Source organism: Miscanthus floridulus, chromosome 17 (genome assembly GCF_019320115.1).
Source record: "Miscanthus floridulus cultivar M001 chromosome 17, ASM1932011v1, whole genome shotgun sequence".
Classification (NCBI taxonomy): Eukaryota; Viridiplantae; Streptophyta; class Magnoliopsida; order Poales; family Poaceae; genus Miscanthus; species Miscanthus floridulus.
The window spans coordinates 104,557,299-104,572,395 of NC_089596.1; the positions used below are offsets into that span (position 1 = coordinate 104,557,299).

The 15,097-nt window shown below is 43.0% G+C and overlaps 1 long non-coding RNA gene and 1 pseudogene across 1 annotated transcript; one reads left to right on the top strand and one right to left on the bottom strand.

Moving 5' to 3' along the window:
* The first annotated feature begins 733 nt into the window (after positions 1–733).
* LOC136516413 (RNA cytidine acetyltransferase 1-like) lies at positions 734–10,294 on the top strand (annotated as a pseudogene).
* Positions 10,295–11,152: 858 nt separating this feature from the next.
* Positions 11,153–14,824, bottom strand: LOC136518579 (uncharacterized). Its single transcript, XR_010774561.1, has 3 exons — positions 13,603–14,824; positions 13,215–13,427; positions 11,153–12,092 (listed from the first exon to the last, which is right to left on the bottom strand). It is a non-coding gene; the product is annotated as an uncharacterized lncRNA (long non-coding RNA).
* Positions 14,825–15,097: the final 273 nt, after the last annotated feature.

A 15,097-nucleotide genomic window follows, 5' to 3' on the forward strand; every position in this document is an offset into this window, starting at 1 on the left:
CTAGATTGGATCCCCCAAGGATTCAAACCTTGTCAACCGAACAAAACCTGAGGGCCCGTTCGGTTACCCTGGTTTGGAGCCAGGAATAGTCCCAGTTTATCAAAACTATTTAAATTAGTGAATCATTTCAACCTGGAATTATTCCCGGTGCTCAAACCAGAGGAACCGAACAAGACCTGAGAGAGTGAGAGGGATTTACCCCCTATAAGTTAAAATCCCCCTCGGTCTCCTCCAATCCTCTCTAGTCCATTTGCTTGTGTGTAAAAAACGAACAAGGCCCGATGGGTCCACTATATATACAAATTAAAAACGATGAAGACATTGACCATACTGCACAACTATCGAAAGATCAGAAATTGTTTTATTTTTCCAGGGCATCGAGGTCTATAATTGCCAAAAGATTTTGCTCAAGCATCGGCGGTACAGTAGTATTATCGATGCAAGGATGCTTCTCACTCCTACCTAAGCATCGATTTTAGACAGCGTTATGACTCCATATATATATATATATATCATATATGACAATCATATGTGCACGTTATTTATCAAATTATAAATTTTGAAAAATACAAGATGCACTGGAAAAAAAATTACTGTAGAATTTACTAGAACATTGACTTACACAGCAGCATTTCTTACTTTTTTTTTCCGAGGGAAAGCAGCCTTGAGTTATAGGCCGCCAAAAAGAAAGACAGGAATGGGGAGTTGCTCTGTTCTTAAAAAAGCCCAGCCCAATCTACAGCCCAGTATCGCGCTCCCTAATAAAAACTAGGGGGCAATCTCAACCGTGGAAGCAGCCCCGCGCGCCCGCATCCCGCCGTCCACGCTCCCTTCACCCATCATCCCCTGTCCCCCTTCTCCGTCCTCCCGCCTGCGCCTTCACCGATTCACGCCGGCGTCTGCGAGGCGCATAAACCCTAGCTAAACCCCCCCACCGACCCCACGGAAGCAGCCGCCGCCGGCGACAGCAGGTAAGAGAGGCGGCAGGATGAGGAAGAAGGTGGATGAGCGCATCCGCACGCTGATCGAGAACGGCGTGCGGCAGCGGCAGCGCTCCATGTTCGTCATCGTCGGCGACAAGTCGCGCGACCAGATCGTCAACCTCAACTACATGCTCACCAAAACCCGCGTCAAGTCGCGCCCCTCCGTCCTCTGGTGCTACCGCGACAAGCTCGAGATCAGCAGGTGATGATGATGCCCTTGCGACTGGCCGCGTCTTCCTCCACCGCACGCTTGCTTTACTTAGGGCATGTTTGGATACAAGGGCCTAAGTGCTAGCTAGCTAAAAATTAGTCCAAAATAGCTCTAGCGCATCCAAACAGGAGAGCTAATAGGTGGGCCTACTTTTTTAGCCAAGTCATCAACTAGTTATTAGCCAACTAGCTAGCCAACCATAGCTAATTTGGGCTAATTTTTAGCCCCAACTAGTAATTAGCCATGTGTATCCAAACAGACCCTTAACTTGCTGCTCGGTTGGTGAATGAATTGGCTGAGACGACACGGCTTGCATTGTGCAGTGCTGTATTTACTTACTTCCCTACTTGTCCTCCATTTCATCCTGTACCGTAGCCACAAGAAGAAGCGCGGCAAGCAGATCAAGAAGCTCATGCAGCGGGGTCTCCTGGACCCTGAGAAGGCCGACCCGTTCTCCCTCTTCATGGAGACCTCGGACATCACATACTGCCTCTACAGAGACTCTGAGCGGGTCCTTGGTAACACGTTCGGCATGTGCATACTACAGGTTCTGCCTGAAGCTTCTCTGCTATTACATTTGGTTGAGGCTGCCATCCTCGGCTTCCTTGTTGCTGAATTTTCTTCTGTTGATGATGCTTCAGGACTTTGAGGCGCTGACGCCTAACCTTCTTGCACGGACCATTGAGACAGTTGAGGGTGGTGGTTTGATAATCCTGCTGCTCCGCTCGCTGTCCTCGCTCACGAGCCTCTATACAATGGTCATGGTGAGTTTCGTTTATCCTCTCTGCATTTCACTTCTCTTTCACCCATACACACTCAATTAAGTAAGGAACTCGATAGCTTCGATAGTATTTTTTGGGGTACCACATGTTGTCTAGTTAAGAATGAAGAATCTCTATACCACCTGCCCCATGCCCCATTCGTGCTGAATTAGACTTTTGAGTTTGGTTCTTTCTGTGCCAACAGGATGTCCATGAAAGGTTTCGAACAGAGTCTCATACTCAAGCGGCCGCAAGGTTCAATGAGAGGTTCTTGCTGTCTATAGCATCATGCAAAGCATGTGTTGTGATGGACGATGAACTTAACATTTTGCCGATATCATCTCACATGAAATTCATACAACCAGTTACAAACAATGAGGTATGGGTGCTTAATTCCATTTCCTTTATTGGTATGTTAGCATTCCTTTTTTTCCTAATAGGACTTCTTCTCTTTTATCTATAGATGAATGGCTTTGCTGAGTTTTCCATGTTCTGGTGAATCTCTTGGAGATTTTGTTTCTGTAATTCATATCATTTGATTCCTCTGCAATGTGCATATTTTATCATGTGCCTAGGATTCTGAGGGATTGTCGAAACGGGAGAGGGAGTTGAAAGACCTCAAGGATCAATTTCGTGAAGACTTTCCCTGTTGGTCCTTTAATTGGAAAGTGCTGCACAATGGATCAGGTGCAGTTCGATGCTAATTCCATCAATATTTTCACAAAAAAAAAGATTTTTGTGCCATATGTTGAAACTTAAAGTCACTTGCAGGGTAAAGCTGTCATCAACTTTCTTGACTCTATTTTGGATAAGTCCCTGAGGAGTACGGTTGCTTTGCTTGCTGCTCGTGGACGTGGTAAATCAGCAGCCCTTGGTCTTGCCATTGCTGGAGCCGTAAGCAGCTGGGTAAAGGCTCAATCCAATGGAAGTCAATGTTTAGTCGAATGTGCTAATCTTCTTAGTGCTAATTGTTTGATTTCTTAGGTATTCAAATATATTTGTCACCGCTCCAAGTCCAGAGAACTTAAAAACTCTGTTTGACTTTGTGTGCAAGGGAATAAATGCATTGGAGTACAAGGTGCTTTTCTGCTATTTGGTTTTGTTGTTAAAGTGTAGCTGTGTTCTTTACATGTGCTTTTAAATTTTTAATGCATCTTCTTTCCTCTTTCAGGAGCATTTGCATTATGATGTGGTGAAGAGTGCCGATCCAGAACTGAAGAAAGCAACAATTCAAATAAATGTCTATAAGCAACATCGTCAGACAATCCAGGTAATTACTTGGTTGCTTGCCAAGCCTACCATTTGTGTTTGATTGTCCTATCCAAAGCACCCACGATGATGCTCCATCCTGAAGCTTACTTCGCAGATAAGTTGGAAACCGACTTCAGCTCATTTGTTCTAAAGAGTCTTAGCCTTCCCTGTGAAATTTTGGGGCTGGTTCCCATTTTGGAGGGCTTAAATTTTATTACTTAGTCTCAAGTTTCCTCAGGGAGGGCAAACAGTAATTACTTCTCAAGATGTTTAGTGCAATGCACATTATTAACTATTGTGATGATGATCATTATGGACCATAGTAGTGGTGTTTCTGTTATTAATTGTTAGAGAGAGGCAGAAGGCAGTTCAAGATTAAGCCTATGCGGTTGATGGATGGTTAGGTGTGAACATACATTGGGATTGTTGGGTGTAGAATAGAAAGCAAATCAATTCAATTTGAATTACTCAAGATATATATTTTATGGTTACCTGCTGCCTGGTTGAGACTTGAGATTATGGTTTACTATGCTATCTGCTTTATTTGTTTGGCAATCAATAACGTAAAAATGCTTGTATCGTCTTATTATATTTGCATCTTATATGAATGTGGAGTCTACACTTATATTGCTAACTTGAACAATTGATCACTAATTCGTTATGAATCTTGAAATATGTATCCTATCATTGAATAATGTAAATGGCGAAAGAATAGATTTACGTAAATCAAAATACTAGTAACACAGTGGTTGGACACCGAGTAGTAGTAACAGCCAGCCGGGGTTCAAATCCTGGCTTGCAAAAAAAAAAAAAAAAAACCTTGCTGTGCCTCCCCTAAAACAGTGGCAGGGCGCCGGCCTGTGGTAATGGCACAGTCCTACCTGTGGGTAGTGGCAGTGGTCACCAGCCCAGGTTACGTTGCGGCCCAATAGGGTGAGGTCAGGGTTCGAGGGTTTTCTCGGCCGGTTTGGCTGAGGTTTCTTAGTGCAAAACCGTGGGGGCGGTCTTTCCCCCACCGGTCGAGTTTTTTTATTGTGCAATGTAAATTATATTTTATTTCATCCCAATGGAAAAAATGCATCATCCTTGAAAGCTTATATTTCTCCATCTACTTTGAATATATGTACTTATGAAGAAAACTGCTTTGCAACTACTCACCTTGCTTAATATGAGTTTACCTGGCTCTTAGAGTTGCTAATGTCTGCAGTATCTGAGACCACATGATCATGGAAAGCTTTCTCAAGTTGAACTCCTTGTTATTGATGAAGCTGCTGCTATTCCATTGCCAATTGTTAAGTCCATGCTTGGTCCATACCTTGTTTTCCTCTCTTCCACTGTCAATGGGTATGTTTTCAGTTACTTTATATGGTATCATAATTCAGTCATGGATGTAATTGACCATGATGATTTTGTGTTGTAGGTATGAAGGTACAGGTCGATCATTGTCTCTGAAGCTTCTCCAGCAACTAGAATCCCAAAGCCAGCCATCTGCTCAATCTAATGGATCTAATTCCAGTAAGAGTCGTTTAAGTTTTCAATTTTAGTGTACTACTTTTTGGAAGAAATCTCCATGTTTCTTGTTTTGCATTTATAGTCTACTTTGTTTTGTCATGTAGGTAGGCTCTTTAAGAAAATTGAATTGGACGAATCTATTAGATATGCCTCCAGTGACCCTATTGAGACCTGGCTTAATGACTTACTTTGTTTGGACCTTGCAAACTCCATTCCAAATATCAGCAGGTGAGCATCATCCGAATACCTACTTTTTTGCTGTCCAAATCTGCAGTATTTCAAACAAAGAATTATGGTTTCTTCTTAGGCTACCTCACCCAAAAGAATGTGATCTGTATTATGTCAACCGGGACACACTTTTCTCATATCACAAGGAGAGTGAGATATTTTTACAGGTACAGATCAGCAACATTCCTTTTTGCATGCTCCGTTCATATATTTGGAAAATTAGGCCGCTCATATTAAAACAATTATATAAATTGAAGGAGAATGTATTTCATCTTCCTAAATGGATACTGGTCTCATTAATATTTTCAGCGGATGATGGCACTTTATGTTGCTTCCCACTACAAAAATTCGCCTAATGACTTGCAATTAATGGCGGATGCACCAGCACATCATTTGTTTGTATTGCTTGGTATATGGACTGACCCTCTTGCCATTATAGATGTTCAATATGGTACTATAAATGTGCAGTACTTATTTTATTTGTGTTTCCATGTTTGATAGGCCCTGTTGATGAGTCCAAAAACCAGCTCCCTGATATCCTGTGTGTAATCCAGGTTCTGATAACTTTCTTGAATTAATTCCTTTGGATGTTATTTTGAAATTTGCTCCTGGTTCTTCTCATTTTTGTCTTAGAGAATCAGCACTGGTTGCATCGATTCATTGCCACCACACAGACATGGTATAAAAGTTACTCTAGGGCAATCACTCCACAAGTAGTCCCCACAACAAGATTAAGCAAGTAAAGAAAATAGTGCAACATGTCTTCAAGTAGCCCTATGGACAAGCCTCGGCAGCCAAAATATAATATTCAATGCGCTTGCACCGACTCATAAACAAGAGCTGGTTCTTCTCTCGCCTTTTCATGCATCGTATACTCCAGTAATTTTATTCGGTATTGTTCGCTTCCACGTCAGCTCAAGGCTCGCTTTTCCCTGCCACTGGAGAAGCCTTTAGGTTCTTCAATTGTACAGCACCGGGTCACATGAACCATTGCCACATATATGCATAATATTTCTCCTAACATAGACACCAAGTGCACCAGTACTTAGTTTTTTTTATTAAAGTTATATGTCATTGACCTAATTGACTTTTGTTTGAGTTCATTCTTTTTGCGTCACCAAGAGAACTAGCATTCTTAGCTGTTGGCTTCAGTCTAAGATATTCTAATCAAGCACCAAAGCCACTAACAAGTTTCATATTCCACCATGATCTACGCTGTTCAGTTTGATAGTGTTCTTGAGATTAGATTTGTCTGTGGCCTATTTTAAGGTTATTTCATTCTATATGCGTCATGTAATACAGAAATATTATACATGTAAGATGTAAGATTTTAATTTGTATTTTCAGGTTTGTTTGGAAGGACAAATATCTCGAAAGTCAGCTTTGAAAAGCCTAAGTGAGGGCCGTTCACCTTCCGGCGATCAAATACCATGGAAATTTTGTGAACAGTTCCAAGACAATGTATTTCCAAGTCTCTCAGGAGCTCGTATAGTGCGAATTGCTGTCCATCCTAGCGTCTTGAGGGTACATTCTTTTTACAGTTATGTGACTTGGTTTACGTATGTTGACATCATTCTATATATCATTCTATGTTCTTTGCCTAATGTAGCTTGGGTATGGTTCAGCTGCCGTGGACCTTCTAACAAGGTGCTCTTTACACTGCTTCAGTTTGTATCCTTATGGCATATAGTGATTACTGGTGCTTTGCTTCTGATTCTAAATTTTACTCTTCTTTACACTGCTTTACTTTGCACCTGATATATAGTGATTATTGGTGCTTCGCTTTTGATTCTAAAGCAAACACAACCCTTACAGTCTTAACCATTGCTGTGATATCAAACCCCCCTGATTTCCTGTATTAAATGTTTTCCAACCATAGTGGCACTTGTTCACCCATGTGCAACTTTTGTACAAAGGTATTTCTTGGAAATATATTCATAATTTCTCTTTTATCCGTCACATTGTCTGAAAAGGACTGATAGCTGAACTACCTAATACAACTATAGCTGTTTTTATTTTATTTTGACTGACTTTTTTTAAAAAAATTGAAGGTACTATGAAGGGCAAATGATAAAATTTGATGACGATGAGGAGGAAACAGAAGAGCCTGAAGTGAACATTACTGAAGCTGCAGAGAAGGTTCGAATGGAAAGCTGTTTGTACTCACTATTACACTCAAATGTTTTCATTCTTATGAAATTGAAAATAGCTGGAACTAAGCTTACAAAGGAACTTGGATATATTTCACATACCTTCAATTGCTATTGCTAATTTATTTTTAGCTTTTGCAAACCGTACGGCACTAACTAGGGAAAATTATATTGTTATATCCACTACTATTACAGCTAAAATATTTGGTAGAAAAATAACACATGTTTTCATTTGTTTTCTACTGTATAATATGGAGTATACGATTGTTTACCAGGTGGTCCAGGCATATAGCTACCAATACAGCATTTTCTATTTAGGATATATTTGGTTGTATCCATACTATAATTCAGTTGCATTCCTTTAGTCTGTCCATTTTTATGCAAGTTTCATCCTCAATTTTGAGTTAAACAATGCACTTGTTGAATGATCTCAATTATATGTTGAAACTTTTGTATTTTGCCTCATGAAAGTTATGAAAGTGAATTTGTTGTATGCGCTTCCTTTGGATATTTAGCATTACATATGCCCTTCTGTTTGAAATTACCAACTATAACATTATTATTCTTCTGCTGGCAAATAAAGGCGTAAAGAGGATTTAACATATAATGAATATGTTATCACTTGACTACTTGAGTCTATAATACATTGGCACAGTACTTTTCCTTACTGGTATAACAACTTTTAACTTGGTATATGCTGTTTCAGGCTTCACTGCTAGAAGAGAACATAAAACCTAGAGCAAATCTTCCGCCACTCCTTGTTCGTCTTCGTGATCGTCGTCATGAGAAGCTCCATTATCTTGGTGTATCTTTTGGACTAACGCAAGAGCTTTTCCGCTTTTGGCGGAAGCACAACTTCTATCCGTTCTATGTTGGCCAGATTCCAGTAATGATATCTAACCAGACTTGCCATAACAGGTTGACAGAACTTGTTTCACCTTCTGTTGTGCTTATTGCTATTTCTTTTTTTTCCCAGAGTGCTGTTACTGGTGAGCATACTTGTATGGTGTTGAGGCCCTTAAATAGTGATGACATTGAAGTTAGTGAGTCAAACAAATGTGGATTTTTGGATCCGTTTTATCAAGGTACTAATTTTTCGCGTTTTGTTCAATCTCATTTACATTTCTAGCTGAAGCTGCTTAGTGTGTTTTACCTCAAGTTCAGTAAAAAAAAAAAGGGTTTTAATCTTCATAATCTTAGATGCACAGATGGTGTTTTGTTTTTCTTACATCATTCTTTTGCGTAAAAGGCTTATTTTTGGTGCTCTAGCTAAATTTGAAAGCTATGATCAGATTTCAGACAAAGATTCAGGCGGCTTTTGGGAACTTCTTTCCGGCATCTCGATTTTAAGCTTGCAATGAGGTATGAACTTTCAAATTACGTTAGCGCAGTAAATTTTCTGCATTCTGATTTTTTGTTTTGTATATTTTCTAGTGTCTTAGCTTCGAAGATTGATTACTCAAACCATGAGCCATCAGAATACGATAATAATAGCACCTCAAAGTTATTGGGAGACATGTTATCACCACATGACATGAAACGGCTAGAAGCATATTCGAACAATTTAGTCGATTATCATCTGGTAAGAAACACAATTATCCAGAAGATAAGGTGTATGTAGTTTTGATGCATTTGCACTTTTGCAGAGTATATTTTTATGCTGTGCTGTGAAAATAACTGTCTTTTGCATCTAAACCATTACTCCAAATTTCAATGTGTTCGGTATTCCAGATTCTGGACCTTGTACCCATCCTTGCACACCAGTATTTTTCGGAGAGGCTTCCAGTGTCATTGCATGGTGCCCAAGCAGCTGTTTTGTTCTGTATGGGTCTGCAGGACAAAGACATAGGCACTGTAAAGGTGAGCTCATAGCAAGTCCAAAGTACTTGGCATTCTCATCAAGAATTCTCACAGCTGTTCTCTAATTTATTTAATCACAGGAAGAACTCGGGATAGAAAGGGAACAGGTTCTATCAAACTTCATCAAGACAATGAAGAAGTTGTATGGTTACCTTCATAACATTGCAGGAAAAGAAATTGAAGCAACCTTACCTCGACTGAAAGAGGTAAGAAAATATATTTAGTTTCTTTCTGTAAATTTCAATTCATAAAACATTGCATGCTAGCTAGTGCATTACTGTAGTCACATGAAATTTGTATGACCATACTCTAGAACACCTTTGTTTTTTCGCGAGGTTCGTGCTTTGACTTGCTCATACTATGTTGCTATACCCAGATTGAAATGCCCCCTCTTAGCAAATCAATGGATGAGGACCTTGCAGAAGCAGCCAAGGAAGTTGAGGTGAGATTCAAACTGCCATCAATAAATACTTGTAATTCTGAGCTTGGTACTAAGTAACAAGGACGATCAAAGAATTCCATGTGCCTTCAGGGATCCTAATTAGATGCAAATACTTAGTTGTTACTTGTTACTATAATAGGTAAGAGATAGATTCTTTTCTTTCTTTCTTCAAGAATCCAGTGAAGAGCCAGTTCGACCGTTTTGTGCACAAAATCGAATTCTAGCTTCAGTATAGCTACAATTGTGTATATGATTTTGATCTACTCCATCTCATCTAAAGAGGCAATCGTGTCAGCTAGGTTTTTTGGCTGGTCAGTAGACATTGATTTCATGAAACCAAAGCATCTTATTGACAACTTCTGTCAACGCCATATGGGTAAAATCTCAGGAACAGAGAAGAGCCGCAAATGAAGCTCCTGTGGACCCAAAGATTTTGCAGAAGTATGCAATTGGTGACGACAACGAGATCGAGAAGGCCCTGCAGAACACCAAGGTGTCTGTGAGCGGCATCATCAGTTTGAAGTCCAACAAAACAAAGGCAGACAAGAAAGAGAAGCACAAGGAATCAGGCAAATCGAAAAGGAAAGGAGCAGATGGTGGTAGATCCGAGTCGAAAAAGAAGAGGTCTTAAGCTATCCCTTGAATTTGTATCAGTCACACATTTGACTTCCTGTGTCTTGGAGCTCTGGTCCAGCGAGGAATACCACCGTCAAAAATCACGAGGATGCTTTTTATATTATATCTGATGAAAGGAAAGGAGACACCCAGCAAAAGGTCGGTTGAACGACGTGGCCAGTTGCAGTTTTGGACTTCTGACGAAGTTCCAATGACTGGTCGCCGTCCACAAATTTTGATGTAACATTTCTTTAATAGAATATACTCCTAGTTTTTGCTGTGTCCTGCCTATCATGCAGTTCATTTTTGTTGGAGAAAAGAAGCAACTTACTACTTCCTAGTTTAATCAACTGCTGATGTTCATAACCTGTGCCTGGTACCTGATGAGGATTGAGGAAGACGAATGGCGTTTGCGTGTGTTGCCATCGTATGTTGCTGTGGTTGGTAAGCAGCAACAACAATGCAACACCGAAGACGTGAAATTCGATCCATATTTCGTGATGCTAGAGTAAAATGTCGATCGAGAGACCGCTTGACTTGGACACAGGCTGCAATGTTTCTGTGTCTGTCAACATGCACCATCGTTTTCCTTTTGCACCAAGAAGCGATAAAACACCCTCCGAGTACACTGCCAATTCAAACGCCACAGACCCTTAAGGCCTCAAATCAAAAGCACTGCACCAACAGTTCTGATAGCCGAGCTCCTGATCTATTTGAATTTGAGCTCTCTTGCAAGGATGTACTAGCTGTATTGTTTACATCAGATGTGTGCATCGCGTGAGATAGCACGCGCGTCTGGGGTTTGGCTCCGCAGATGCCAATCGCCCAGAGCCCCAGAGTCGACATCACCAAATTGAAGCAAGGATAGCAAATGTTGTTACGAGTACAGTGCACCCATGTAGACCCACACAGGCCACAGAGCGCTCTCTCCGTTCCTCCGTTCCGAATTATAAAACGTTTTTCTATTTTCTACTTTAGATACATTTGCTTTCACTATATATTTAGACATAGCACGTATCTAAATGAATAATAAAAGTTATGTATCTAGAAAAGCCAAAACATCTTATAATTTGGAATCGAGAGAGTGGTGGATAACAGTCTGCAAGCCTTATTAGAGACATAAACCAGATGAGGCTGGCTGTAAGTTCCAACCGAACATGACTGTTTTTGGAGGACTCATGTGTAACAATATTTAAGACATATTACATAGATTTGGAATTTCAATCCCAAGAAACAGTATCGACATAAGAATTAAATTAACGAAGTGACTCGGACAATCTATCCCTCTCTCCTGGAACATAGCGTGCTGTCCCTAGTTCCAATCCCTAGGTGCTAGATATCAGGAGCCGGATCGCCGTAAGACTCTTTCACCCTGTTTGTTTGTTGTTGGTTTCAGCCAACCCAAACCAGTCAGCCAACAGTATTTTTCTTTCACAATAAATCAGCACCAGCCAGTCCAAACCAGTCCAGAAACCAACCAGCGAACAGACCCTTTGAAGAGGGACCAACCAACGGTGATACCCAATGTACAGAACAACATTCCACGTCTCTCATAACTTGTGGTGGACATATTAGGGTCGAAAAGAACAGATTTTTTAATTACTTCACCAGCATACAGAGCCTCCACTTCAACTTTGAGTTCTCCAATAAATTCCACAGAAACAACCTGTCTTGTAAGCTCAATCCCACCAGCATCATTGATAGGCATTCTTGCACCTCTGGAATCTAGAAGAGAGATCTCCATTTCAGGGATACTGGCCGTGCAGGTAGAGATTCGTCCAGGGACATCTTCTGGCCATGATCCATCAGTAACTTGAACGCTTATAGTAGCCTCAACTGTTTGGAGTAGTACTGCAAATGTGAACTCAAGTTCGCAACGTTTGCCACATAAGTATCTTGTATTTATGGAAGGAGGATGCCCAATATGACTGACAGAATGATGTGTTTTTAAGACATTAAAGACAAGCACTTTATCTTCGCACTCTCACTTTCACCCTTTGCTTTCAGTTGAACTTCAAACGAAACCGGATCAAGTATCACAACTGCATGAGATGGGCCTGTTAACAACAAAAGCGGATCCTGCAAGCATCACCATTAATTAATCAATCACTCTTCCTCTATCAACAATAACACAAAGTAATCCCGAGGGTACATGCAGGGGTGAAGCTATATGTGTATTTACCGGGGTCAACCGACCCGTATAAATTCTGTCAAATCCTATATATATTCACTATTTGCTACTAGTACATTTTTGTTTGATGACCAATGGAGCTGACCCCTGTGATTTTGATGCCTGGCTTCGTCCTTGAGTACATGTATATAAACAATCCCTTACCAAGGAAAATACTAGAAAGTAATCAGTCAAGTTTTGATTTAATAAGGGTATACTAACTCTTTTTTCCAAAAATACTAGCAAGAAGTGTTGGAGTTGTTCCAAATTCTCTTCAGGATATAGGCCGGGCTTCTGATGGAGCGAAGCAGAGTCTGAAGCCGGCTCATCAGGTCTCGCCCCTGTGCTCGGGGGGTGCGGGGGGCGGAGCCCCCCGCGGTACGGTACGGTATATACACCCTTGATAGGGTTTCGTGGAGACGAGATTCTCTTGTAAGCCGCCATAGGCGTGTAACCCAAAACTCTTGAGATAGTGAGATTGTTGCTGGCTGGTGCCCGTGGTTTTTCCCCTTCACATCGGAGGGGTTTTCCACGTTAAATCGTGTGTCTCCTCTGTGGCTTGATTCTTTACTTCATATTCCTATACGTCGTTCATAACAAGAAGTGTCTGATTTGTTCCAAACACTAACTAAATGGCCTGTTCATTGCAACAGCACAACAAATCAAAGAATTACATGGTACCTCTTCAGTTATGGTTAGGCAGTTGTCCCTGGAACGGTGGAAAATAAAGTTACGTCTAGCTAGGATCCATAGAGTCCCTGATAGCGATCAAGCCAAATACGTGCAGTGGCCAGTGGACGGTGGCAGATTTTGGGATGGGTCCAAACGTATAGCGCATGGGTGGCACAACAGCTAAAATAAGGATTCCATTAATTCATATACAGAAGGTGAATTAAATCTCACTTGTGCTTTTAGATTTGCTGTTTTACAAATGTACACACATACAAGAGATAACAATATTTTGTAACCTAAGCAAAAACAAATAAAATTTGTTGTGAACACAAAAAAGACATTTTTTTTATATAACTTACTTGTGTCCTCGAAGGAACCTGAACACTTGCCATAACATCTTTCCCAGTGGCAACGATAACTGACGATTTCCTTATCCTCTTCACTCTTCTCGTCACTGGCCTTGCTAATCATAGGCTTCTTCGTCGTAGTCTTCCTCATGCTCCACTTACCATCACATCCCAGCATCGTCGCCATCTCGCAGAAATCAATCAGATCCAACCTGATTTTGAAACCTGGCGGCCAACACAAGTGATTGAATTTGGGTTTAGATTTAGAATTGGAAGAGACGGTCACCGCGTCTACGCCCTGAACTCCTGATGCCTGATCGGATTTAGATTTGGAAATAGGAAGAGACGGTCACCCCGTCAAAACTGAATCCGAGTGGAGTCTGATAGGCCGTAGGCGTACCCGGTCCGCGACGTGGAAAAATTGCGCCTGGCCTGCCGCGCTCGCCCTTCGGGCCACGGCTGTGGACCTGTCACCTGTGACCCACGTACGGCGCAGCTACCGATCCATGTAGCCCCTCGTACCTCGTAGTGTCATGACCATCATTTCCCTTTCGTCATTCCATTCAAGCGGACGGGGCGAGAGTGACAACAGGGTTTCTCATCGATTAGGGTAGGGGACCTCTATTTAGGGGAGACAAAGGGTGGGCATACCTGTTGGACGCTCGTCGCCGGTGAAGGGCACGATGAAGATCTGGCGAAGGGACCGATGAAGACACGAGCGGCGGCGTGAAGCCGCGTCGGCGGAGACCTGAGCGTCTGGCGCCACGGTGTGATGGCGACGGCGGCGTTGGCGCGGGAGAAGCAGGCGTCCTCCTCCGGGACAGCGGCGTCGATCCGAGGAACCCCGAGATTCAGGTAATTTCGCCGTGGACCCGCGAGGACCGAAACCACGTAACTTTCTCATACACATATCATATCCGAAGTCCAACTCCGATCGTATTCAGGTAATCCAAGGTCTCCAGGATTCCGCCAGCTCGCTCGTGGACGCGCTTCCCCGCTCCGCGGCGCCGCATTAGCCAGCCCTCTCGTCGCGCTGCCCTTCGTGCCGCGCCGCCCACCTGAGGAGAGGGAGGAGGTGGAGCTCCCGCAGCCTGGCCTCAGCCATCTCGCGGCTGCGGCACACGCATCTCGCCGCTGCCCTTCCGTGCCGCGTCGTCCACCTGAGAGGGATTCAGGGATCGCATAGCTCGACCTGGTGGAGAGCCGGGCACACGCCAAGCATCGGCCGGCCGCAGCGAGCAGTGACGAGGTGGATGTGGAAGCGTCCATGGAAAACGAGGATTAAGGAGGCGCACTTGCCACGTCCAGGCCCGCGCTGTCCACACACGCTCGCAGCAGCGCACCAGGTCCATGGCGTCCGCACATGCTCGCAGCGGCACTGGCCACGAGCTTCAGCGCTGTTGTTTTCACGGGAGAGAACAAACAGGGAAGCCAAACTAACCAAGGCTCAGAACGGCTGAGGCCCTTTGATCTTATGATCTTATGATCTTAGTGATGAGCTTATTTATAGAGAAATGCTGCCTATCTATTTATATCTTTTATAAAGACTCTACTACTGCCTGCCCGTGCACCCGTTAGCATCCACGCCCGCTCACTTCTCTTCTCTGCCTTATCTTCTTCCTCCTCCCCACCCTCGCCTCCTCCGCTTGCGTCTTCCCCGCCGCCTCCACTTCGCTCGGCTCTGGATCCGGCGACGCTGCCCTCGGCTCCGGTGAGTGCCCCCGCCTCCACCACCTCACACCGCCACGCCGCTGGTGGTAGGGTCTTGCTGGAGCTCCGCAGCCATGGCCTATGGCCGCAGAGCTCCGGCGAGACCCTACCGCCGTCGGTGACTTCCTTCTTCCCTTCCCCCTCCCGCATGCGGCCATGGCAACCTCCGGCGAACTCCGGCCATG